This window comes from Natator depressus, chromosome 3 (genome assembly GCF_965152275.1).
Source record: "Natator depressus isolate rNatDep1 chromosome 3, rNatDep2.hap1, whole genome shotgun sequence".
Classification (NCBI taxonomy): Eukaryota; Metazoa; Chordata; order Testudines; family Cheloniidae; genus Natator; species Natator depressus.
In genome coordinates, this window is record NC_134236.1 from 64,490,746 (window position 1) to 64,501,659 (window position 10,914).

Consider the following 10,914-nt stretch of genomic DNA (forward strand, 5'->3'; position numbering starts at 1 on the left):
AGTTTCTCTTTGAAATCTGGTCCTGAAGTTTTTTTTGCTGCAGGATGGCTACCTTTAAATCGGCTATTGTGTGTCCAGGGAGGTTGAAGTGTTCTCCTAAAGGTTTTTGTATATTGCCATTCCAAGGTGATAGCACTGCTGAAAAGGATGTGGGGGTTATAGTGGATGACAACTTGAATATAAATCAACAATGTGATGCATTTGCAAAAAAGGCTAATATTTTGGGATGTATTAACGGAAGCATTGTATGTAATCTGCTGGAGGTTAATTCTCTGCTCTAGTCTACACTGGGTGAAGGCCCAACTGGAGTACGATGTCCCATTCTGGGTGCCACACATCAGGAAAAAGGTAGACAAACTGGAGAGAGTCCAGAGGTGAGCAACAAAAATCATAAAATGTTTAGAAAACCTGACCTGTGAGAAAAGGTTAAAAAACTGGGCATGTTTAGTCTTGAGAAAAGAAGGCTGGAGGGGGACTTGCTAAGTATTCAGATATGTTAAGGACTATCATAAAGAGGATGGTGATTAATTGTTCTCCATGTCTACCAAAGGTTGGACAACAAGTAATGAGTTTAATCTTCAGCAAGTGAGATTTAGGTTAGATATTAGGAAAAATCTTTCTAACCATAAGGATAGTGTTAAGCTCTGGAATAGCCTTCCAAGGGAGGCTGTGGAATCCCCATCATTGAAGGTTTTTTTTAAAAAACAGGTTGGACAAAACACCTGTCAGGGACAGTCTAGGTTTATTTCATCCTGCCTCCATGTTGGGGGCTGGACTTGACGGTCTCTCAAGGTCCTTTTCAGCCCTCCATCCTATAATTCAATGATTCTGTAAACCATGTTACAATTTAAATTTAGAACATTCACACAGGGTTTTGTCCCAATTTAACTAAATTAGGTTTTCAATCAAAATAAAGTTAAACTGGTGCAACTTAAAATATAGGCAAAGTATTAGCAGGTGCAACTCTACTGCTTCAATTGGCCTGCACACATCACGTCTGAATTTGTCATCAGTTAGGATCTCAATACATTTTACTTTAAATAAGAACAGACTCTTTCCTATTGTAATCACAGATCACATCAGTCAATTATGTCATCCTCAAATTGATAGCACAAGATCCAGATGTTCTACATTTTTAGGCTAACTCCAGAGTTGGTGTAAGTGAGTTCAACTGCACTATCTTTAATGGAATTGTACCCAATTAGTTAGGCCCTTTGCTTTTAGCTAATTTTGTTTCTTGGTTTATCTCTTTAGGTCAATCGTGGAAGGACTGCAAGAAATTTAGAATTGATGTTGTATGTTCCACTTCTTGAATGAAACGAGAAAAGTGGTCAGTTTAACTAATTCTTGCCATATTTTTGTCACATGCATTTCCAAGGCACCCATTACAGAAGTATCTGTAATTATTCAAACTGTAATTGTATGGCTTTCCATGCATGCCATGTCTACACGCTCAAATGGAGAACAGAAGGAAAACAATAATTGTCAGACCTCTGTGCAAAGAAATTCAATTCTTATGTCACCAATTCAGTCCGTGTCATATTCAAAACCTCCATCATCCTAAAATACCAGCTACCAGTGCTAGCCCAACACATTATATGGGCCTAATAACTCTTTGTAACAATTAACAGTAACCTCTGAGCTGGGAGACTATACAAGAACACATGAAAGTAATGTAGAAAAGCAACATTAACTGGCAAATGATAAAAGGCCCCCACCCATTAAAAAACCTTCTTCAGCTATCTATATAAAACCAGGCAAGGCTTCAAAGACTTTGAATGCTTTATGCAGCTATGATAATACCCTCATTTTCAAATTAGCTATCTCTTCTTTAAAATAACTGATAGGAAAAGGTCAGTTTGTGCCCTAGCCTTATCTTTTTCACAGCACTGGAAGTCCCATTCTTTTGTTTAATAAAACCACTGAGAAACATTACTCACCAAAACTGCAGTCATTTAAGTAAGATTTTTCTGTTAACAGATGTTCATGAATCATGAAGTTCACCCTTCCCCACGCCACGCCTAAAGATAGTATCTTTACCCCCATTTGAAATCGTGGTCAGTCATAAGGGTGCAAGTCACATTTTACACTAGTGTAGGGCATCTACAGTTAGAGGTGAGATTCTGTGCTGCACCCCAAAGAACTCACAACCAAGGACAGAGGAGGGGTGAGGCTAAAGTTGCTGCAAGCCACCTTTGTACCCTCCCAGTGCTGGGCAGCTCCAGGGCCTGGAGAGTCCCTTGACATAACTTACACAGCCCTCAGACTTCAAGTTATGGCAGCCTCCCCAGGCTGCCCTATGGGCTGCAGCACTGCCTGGCATCTCCATAGACCTGCATGCTGCAACCCTGCCTTCAGCATGTCCTGGAGGGTGATTGCATTAAGAAGAAAATATGTTTGATTATGAACTGAAAATATTCTCCTTGAGCCACACCCTGAGATTTTTAAACCGAGGAATCCAAACCAGCTCATCGTTACAGGGAGAGCAGGACAGGAGAATGACTGGCTCTGCTTGAGCCAAGGGGAGGAAATGATGGCTACCTTCCCCCTCAGAGCCACTCTTGGCATCCCAGGAGAGAAGAAAATGAGAAGAACTAACAATCAATTCCAGTTCCCTGATTCTCTTCCTCAACCCAGGTGGGAATAGCTTTGAGTCTACTCTACCTTGCTTCAGTTTGCTATGGTTTCCAAGAGACCATGGACCAGCTGGGAATAGCCAGAGAGCAGCATGAACCAGTCAATCTTTGTCCCTGCCTTCAGTACACACTTCCTTATTAACTGACGTGTCCCCTCTGGCAGGGACTGCGAAGAGGGAAACATAAGCAATTTTAAAATCAGGAGTATGGTGGGCGGTTAATACAAAGTCCTACACTACCACCAATAAGGCAGAATCTGTTTTGAGGGGCCAAGACATTTGAAAACATTCCTCAAACTTATCCAACCCTCTTGTAGTCTAAGATGAAATCCACCAACTGAAAAGCTCTACCAACATTCTTGTGAACCATGCACACATACAAATGGACACCATGGTCATCAGTACAAATTGAACCTGGGACTTCCAGCACCAAAAACACAAGGCCTCTACCACTTGGGCCAAAGGACTATCTTCATTTGCTGGCATCAAAAAAGTATACTTCTATAGTAACTGGGGCAGTCACTAGAGGGAGACATGATAACACCCTAAGGCAATGCATTACATATTTAGACAAACTTACCACAGAAGTTAGAGTCTCGTTTGGGGTTTCCTTTTTTAACACACATTGGCCACATACAAAGGTGATCAGCAGGTATTGTACCTGGGACCTTTACCATTTGAGTTGTAAGTAGCAGGATGATATAGTTGTTGGGTCAGCCACTAGAGGAAGATATGATTACGCGCGCGCGCGCGTGTGTGTGTGTGTGTGCACGCACACACACGTACATGAGCACACACGGAGAAATGTTTTAATTTTTGCCCCACTAAGATACGGATAATTGCCAACAGCAAGTTATTGCTACTCAGAGAGCCTTCATTGGCTATCAGTTTCCTGTAGTAATTCTCTTAGATTTTCCAGGTATCAAGTATGTAGTATTTTGGTGTCTGACCTTACCTGACCCAAATTGCTCCAGACCACAGCTCCCTCTTATGCAGCATGTAGATAATTTCTCCCTCTTCCACCCGGAAACTTTTTTTTTTTTGCTAGACGTTGGTATAGTAGTTAACAACTAAGAGGGTTTTTTACTTGTACATAGAGTTTGGAGGCAGGTTTTGTAATATTGCTAAACTTCTCAGCACAGAAAACCTTCTGAGCATCTTGTGCTCAGTGAAACCTGCCTTCAGTGGCCACTCAAGAAACTTACAGAAATTAACTGCTCTATTTCAATGGTCTTCTAATATAAGTGGAGCAGAACTGTGCTCAGTATGGTTTCAATTGTGGCTTTGCCATGAGCCCCGAGCAAGGGTCAACAAGTTGTGTTGTATGAGGAGCCAGACTGTGATTCTCAGTCACAATCTGGTTCTGAGTTCCTCTCTCATTTCCCCGGCACAACACCTACATTGTGCTGGCTGGTGCACAAGGTAGAACTGAAGGGCAGAGGTACTGCTTCACCCACTACCCCTATCTGCATAGATAGGGAGCAGCAACACCATAAGGACTCCTTGTTGTTTTAGCTAATACAGACTAACACGGCTACCACTCTGAAACCTGTTACCATAAGACTGTTCTCCCCACTGTGATGCAAGTGGCCTGTACAAGGGTAACTCCCTTATGCCACCTTTCTCCCTTGGACAGGTGTATAAAACAGTTTGTAACTGAGCCCTGTCTTTGGGTGTACTTTGGAACAGTTTCGGAGGGTCTTGTTTGGAAAGAGAGAAATCCCGATCCATTTTTCATAATCTGGTGAGAAAACTCAATTATGAATAAAGATGACAAAATTTTTCTGAGAGGAATATGCTTCAGTGCCATCTGAATGCACTTAAGTGCATGCTGACACAAAAGAAAACTATAGCAAGTTCTGTAGCAGGAAGGTAGAAGCATAGCTGCTGAAAAAGTAGCAGAAAGGTATTTCCCCAGTTATGCATGTAAGTCCAGGTTCTTGAATGTAAAGCTGACGTTACTTGCTTTTACAAGCACATTAATCATTTCTGTGTGTCATTGGACAGCCATATCAAATACAGTTAAGGGCACAAAAACAAACTCACATAGACTTTACATAGCTGACAGCAGAGGCAATTATCATCTGTGTTTATATAAACATTAGTGTGAGACTTTTAAAAAAAAAATCTAGTGATCAAAATTTATCACCCATTTACAATTTATTTGGATTGTACTTCAGAAAAGGAGTTGGTATAATCTTAGGCAACGCTTCCTTAGAATCTGTCCTGACTTTTGATGTTTTCCTGCTGCCAGATTCAACTGCCACCCTACCTCAGAGTCTGCTGTCTTTCGTTTTACTACTGAGATTGTGATACACATTCCCTTAGCTGCTTAGCAATTAGCCCAGATCTTCAGCTAGCATAAATTGGTGTAGCTCCACTGAAATCAGTGGAGTTCTGGCAATTTGTGCCAGTTTAGGATCTGAGCCTATTTTTCCTGTTAGGTAAGCTCACAGAGTTGGTTACACTGTTTTTTTACATTAACACTTACCTATACCTATATCATACGTGTCTGTGTAATAGTGACTAATGGAATATACTTACTGCAGCTATTATTTTATAACACAGATTTGATTTTTTTTTCAGTGCTACTTGCTGGTCTGCCATAATGAGGAAGTCAGCATTCGGAAGAATGAGCTCATTTACTGGAAATCTACAACATTTCATTGACACTTTCTGCATAAAGGCACCTGATCCTGCAAATGATTCTATGTGAATGCATTCCCATTTAGGTCAATTAGGCAGTATGCCCATGTGAAGTCAACCTAAGTGTGTATGGGACAGGAGGACAAGGGGGTTTGAAGTGGATTTTTGCAAATGTTTACAAAATGTAATTCTTGTTGACTCTCAAACCTACAGTCAAATAAGGCATGGGGGAGGTGATGGGAAAGGAGTCATACAGTTCTGGTGTAATGACAGAATGTGTATAGTCATATTTCAGATTATTATTATACTAAAACTGAAGGAGGATAGGAGAATTTAGATAGGTGGCTAGCCACAAGTTTTTAGTCATACCAAAACGTGGCTGCTTTTAACAATTATTTGAAGACAGCAAGAACTAATGAAGATCAATTAAGCTTTAGTTTTCAATGGCTATTAGCCAGGATGAGCAGAGATGGTGTCCCTAGCCTCTGCTTGCCCGAAGCTGGGAATGGGGGTCAGGATGGATCACTTGATGATTACCTGCTCTGTTCATTCCCTCTGTGTCACCTGGCACTGGCACTGTCGGAAGGCAAGATATTGGGCTAAATGGACCTTTGGTCTGACCCAGTATGGCTAGTCTTATGTTCTAGTAAATAAAGAATTAAATGTTTTGAAGTTTGCTTACTATAAGTGATAGGGGTGTGCTGTAAGTTGTGAACATTTAGAGCCACTATTCAGGGTGGCCATTAGTGTATAGTAAGGACATCAAGTCTGTGTAAACAGGAAATAAAAATAATCTCCAATTCACCCCAGCTAAGGAGGCCTGGGTCTCTGTAATCACTACAGAGGGAGAAAGTGAAGAGTTCAATTTTTAAGATTTAAGTAGCAATTCTTATCCATTTCCTTTTCTCTTTTCCCTTCCCTTTAGAAGGGGCTCAATCTGATACCTTACAGACACCTCTCACCAAATCAAATCCATTTCAGATTTGTGCGAACGGCTGCAACTTGCTGTTACATATGTGAGTTTTGGAGGCACACTGAAGATTTGGCCCCACACACTTATTTTACTTTATTTCTGTAGCTTTTGTCCTTTTCAAGAACTTTTAGAAACTGTTATTTGGAAAGAAGATAGGAGGGTCTGGCATAACTTTCTCTTCTTGTTTCTTCCTATGTGGACTTAGAAAAGGGGGGAGTGGGGAGCAGTGTATCACATCCCCCCAACTCCTCAATGGGAGTCGTGCCAGTAGCATTCTCACATCTCTATGTTTGATATTATTGAGGTGAAATGGCTGAAGGATTAAAGGTCTAGCTGAGTTAACCAGAGTAGCAGAAGAACTACATGAAATTGCTGTAATTTTCTAAGCAGAAGTGGTGAATTATTGTCAGGATGCCAGCAGTCAGGGGGTAAAAATGAAGTATCAATACAGTCTGTAATTACATGATCACATAGTATTTTTCCCACAGGACCCCTGCCTTTTCCAGAGCACTGGATGGATGGATAGAGGACAGGGAATAAATCAGGGTTGTGTAGTGAATGAGGATCCCTGTCTGATTTGTTGCAGCGGGTGTGAGGTGTGCAGTGACTGAGGCAGGGAATTGTAGGAATAGAAAGGACAGTCTCATGGTTTAGGCAGTTGAATGGTGCCCCAAAGATCTATATTCTTTCCTTCTACAGAGAGTTTATATGCTGCTGGGCAAGTCATTTAAACCAAATCCCTCGTTCCCCTGTCCTCTTATATACACACTATATCCAGGGCAGGGTTTGTATGGTGTGCAGTAAAATAAGCCATGGGATCATACAATAAATTATGAAGATAAACAGAAATACTGGATAGCTACCAATTCAGTGAGCAACATCCATCCTATGCACTGAATGAGGCATGGGTCTTGTGGAAAAAATCATGTTCAAGAGCATACCATAAAGCATATACACAAAGGGACTGAATTAAGGTTGCACAGGCAACCTTAATTCTGGCATTTCCTAACTTTTGAGTGCTTGACTTTGCAACCTTAACATTCTTTCAATGTAGTTTTTGTGTATATCATTCTATATACAGCACATAAAGAGTTTATAATGGGAAGAGGAAATATTTCAAATGGATTTGTCCACCTAACACAAGAATTACCTGGATTTTATGTTTTAGATATTTTAAATATATTCTTATAATATTAAATATAAAACCATTTTATTTTTGAGAATAGTATACTGTGTTTATTCTAGACAAATTTTAAAAAGCATTTATGTTTTAAAGCCAAACAGGCTTCCTCTCTTGGATCCTCTCTTGCTTTGGCTACAATGTTGGAAGTTTTAGCAGAATGAATTCTTCTGCACGTATAACTGTAGTATACACCATGGCAGGAAGTCTTTGCTGAATTTAACAATGTAAATGGAACAGTATGACTGATTTTAATTTAATTATGCAAATTAAAAAATAGCAGTAATTATGAGTTTACTCCATGATGCCACTAGACAAATGTCTAATTTACTGTAAAAAAATAATTGCAAATCCTAGAACTTTAGTATACCTCTTTTTCCCCCTGGCACTAATAAGCAACACATTAGTGTAGTATTTTCAAAGTATTTATTATGGAAAGTGACTGACCAGTGATAAGCAACATTCTAGGTGAGCTTTGTAAATTGATAGTTTTTATTTGAGGGGAAATGCATACAAGCTACTTTGTTGCATATTTGTATTTGGGTACATTCCCAAAGGCTAAGAAAATTTACAGTACTCTATAGCGGAGTTGCCACTCACAAACTTGATAAACAGTCGAGCATTTATATGGAATGCCTTAGTCATGGGAGAAGATTTTGTTTGTAACTCTTTTTAGAACCAGAGAAGAGGCTACATCAAATCCACCAAACTTTATGGATGTTTAGACCCAGGTCAAAACTTTGCAGCAAGATCATAATGAATTAAACAGAAGCTCCAGGTCCAGGTTCCTTCTCCACCAACTTTGAGAAAATTTCAATCCAGTTTCAAATTTTGAAGCTTGAAGGCCTCTCCATTTAAAATCTTTGGCATTCTCAGAGATAATAAGATTTCCCCAGTGACCATGTTCTATTCAGGTAGTTTTAGAATAATCAATGATTCTTAATCTTTTCAGGCCCTCATGCCATTCAGAAGAGTAAGAGCTCAGCTGCCTGTGCCAGCCACTTCCAGCTCCAATTCATTCCAATTATCAGCTCTAACCTGCAGTGAGTTTAGCAAGTGGGTTTGGAGTAGTCCCAGATGCACTGCTGGATAAAACTTCTGCATAAATGGAAGGTCAGCAGCAGTGATGACCTTGAGCCCAGCATGAGGCTCATCAATAAAGTGGAGAAAAGGAACCACTCACAAAAGCATTAAGTAACACTCAGTAGTGATTGGGTTTCACTTGTCCTAGAGATCTTACTTTTTTTTTCTTCTTGTTTTTTTGTTTTTGTTTTTTTAATCAGTGACAATGGTCATTCTTTATGGAAGGATTTAAATTTCTCTGTAGGCAAACATGACTTTTCCGTTACCTCTGGCAAAGAAAGAATGGATTACTCACAATATGCTATATTTTGTGAACTTTCACTACCACAAAAGAGGTCACATTTTTCACTCACATGATTCTTTCCCTTCCTATCAGCCAGTGCACACATCACAGGAGACAAGGTAGTTCAAAACATTCAGGCCCAAGGCAGTGAAGGCAGGTACTTGAAATTATACGAACAATTCTGTCCCAGACAGATCAGCTGGAAGCAGATCAAGACATGAATCACTCAAGAAGCTTATTGTGAACACTAAATGGGGCCCAAAGAAAGAAAACAGGAGCTGGGGAAGTCACAAATGAGAATCTAGAGAAAAGGGGTTTGCTACTGTCTTCAGATGCAGACATCCAGAGTTTTATGTATTTTTTTTTATTTAAAGTGAAGTTAGGTGCTTGCAACCAATGTAAGAGTTACAGCCCTGGAGACTTATAATACCTCTTCATAGGCCTTGTCTGCACACGACTTTTGTATGGGAATAACTATTTCAGTTAGGAGTATGAATATTTACCAGAAAAGTTATACTGATCCAATCCCTAGTGTGGCTACAGCCACAAAGAAAAAATGAAGAAGGGACAGATTCAGAGCATTCTCTCTCTCCTGGGATATTAGAGATCTGAGCTGGATTCAAATAAAGGCTCAGTATCATATTGCCAGTCCCTTGATCCCTCTTTTTGTAGTCTTTCTTCCAGCTAGGAAAATTTTCATATACCAAAAAGCTGCCTTCTGAGAAGGGGGGGGGGGGGGAGTGTCATGGAGGAGAAGACACAAAGCCTCCTGAACAAGTTTCTGTTGCGAGCTAAGGTGGAATCAGAAAAATACAGATAACAGAAGAACCTGTAAAACCTCTAATTAGGGCTTGTCTACACACAAATGTTGTACCTCTAACTATTCTGGTGCAGTTAAAACAATATAATCTCCTAGTGGTATATAAGGCCTACCAAATATCACTTATGCCTGTATGGGAAGGGGGATATAAAATATTCTAGTATAAGGAACATTTATACTGATATGGCTGTAGACACACTAGGGATTGGATCAGTATAACTTTTCTGGTAAATATTCATACTCCAAACTGAAATAGATATTCCCATACAAAAGTCGTGTGCAGACCAGGCCTATGAAGATAAGCCTGATACATGGCTGCAGCTGCTGACATAATTAAGAGTTGCTACTGAAATTACTCTGATGTCACAGGCAGAAAAATATTACTTTAAATGGGGAAGAAGCAGAAGAAAAAGATGAACACCCAAGCAGTAATGATCATGTTTTCATGGAAACATCTCTTGTAAATAAAGAAAATCTAAAAGGGCAGGGGGTGGTAAAGGGAGGAGACAGAAATTGTGTAATACCATATCTGCAAAATTGTTCTAAATAGAATGCTTTCCAGAGTTCTCCCTATGGTGTCAACAGCTCTTAAAAGCTTTCTTAGCAAGTTGTTATAGCTGGAGAGAAGCATAACCTGTATTATAAAGTAATTACTGGGGCAAGGGAAGAGAAACTCATCTGGAGCCAGTTTGGAAGGGTAGCCTTATCCACTTAATTTTAGGATGACTGGCACAAGCCATTACAATGTCTCTTATACTAGTAATTTTTTCCCTCCATCAAAGTTTCAAGCTATTCAAACTTTTCCAAACCAATTTGGATCATCTCTAATTTTAATCTTGGGGTGCTGACAAAGCTGCAATCTGTTAATGTTTACCAGATTATTCATCACTGGACCAAATTCTGCACCCACTGAAGCCAATAGAAGACTCCCATCACCTATAGTGGGAGAAGTGTGATGGGCTGTTGCTTTTTTCATACTCTGCTAAAAAAGTAAGTTTTTAACCTGATAACTATTCTTGCAGTGCGCGTGGTCTTTAGCACTTCTTTTTTTTTTTTACAAAAGTAGTTCTTAGATTTGTCCTTAAATTTCCCATTTTAGCAACTTAAAATGTTATTTAACATTTATAGTACAGCAGCACCATAGGCCATAACCAGGCTAGGACTCCACTGGGCTAGGTTCAAATATATAGCAAGCGAGAGTCCCTGCCCCAAAGGGCTTTCGGTCTAAGACCTTGTCTACATTCGAAAGTTTTGCTGCTTTCACCATACCGGTATAGTTTAAGTGGCAAAAAAA

At 39.8% G+C, this 10,914-nt stretch overlaps 1 long non-coding RNA gene across 1 annotated transcript in view; it reads left to right on the top strand.

Annotated features, from left to right (window-relative positions):
- LOC141983877 (uncharacterized) overlaps positions 1-7,358 on the top strand; it is an 86,522-nt gene extending 79,164 nt beyond the window's left edge. The window contains exons 3-4 of the long non-coding RNA XR_012638552.1: positions 1,255-1,330; positions 5,222-7,358. This is a non-coding gene — a long non-coding RNA (uncharacterized LOC141983877). The remainder of the gene's footprint in view (positions 1-1,254; positions 1,331-5,221) is intronic.
- The last annotated feature ends 3,556 nt before the right edge of the window (positions 7,359-10,914 follow it).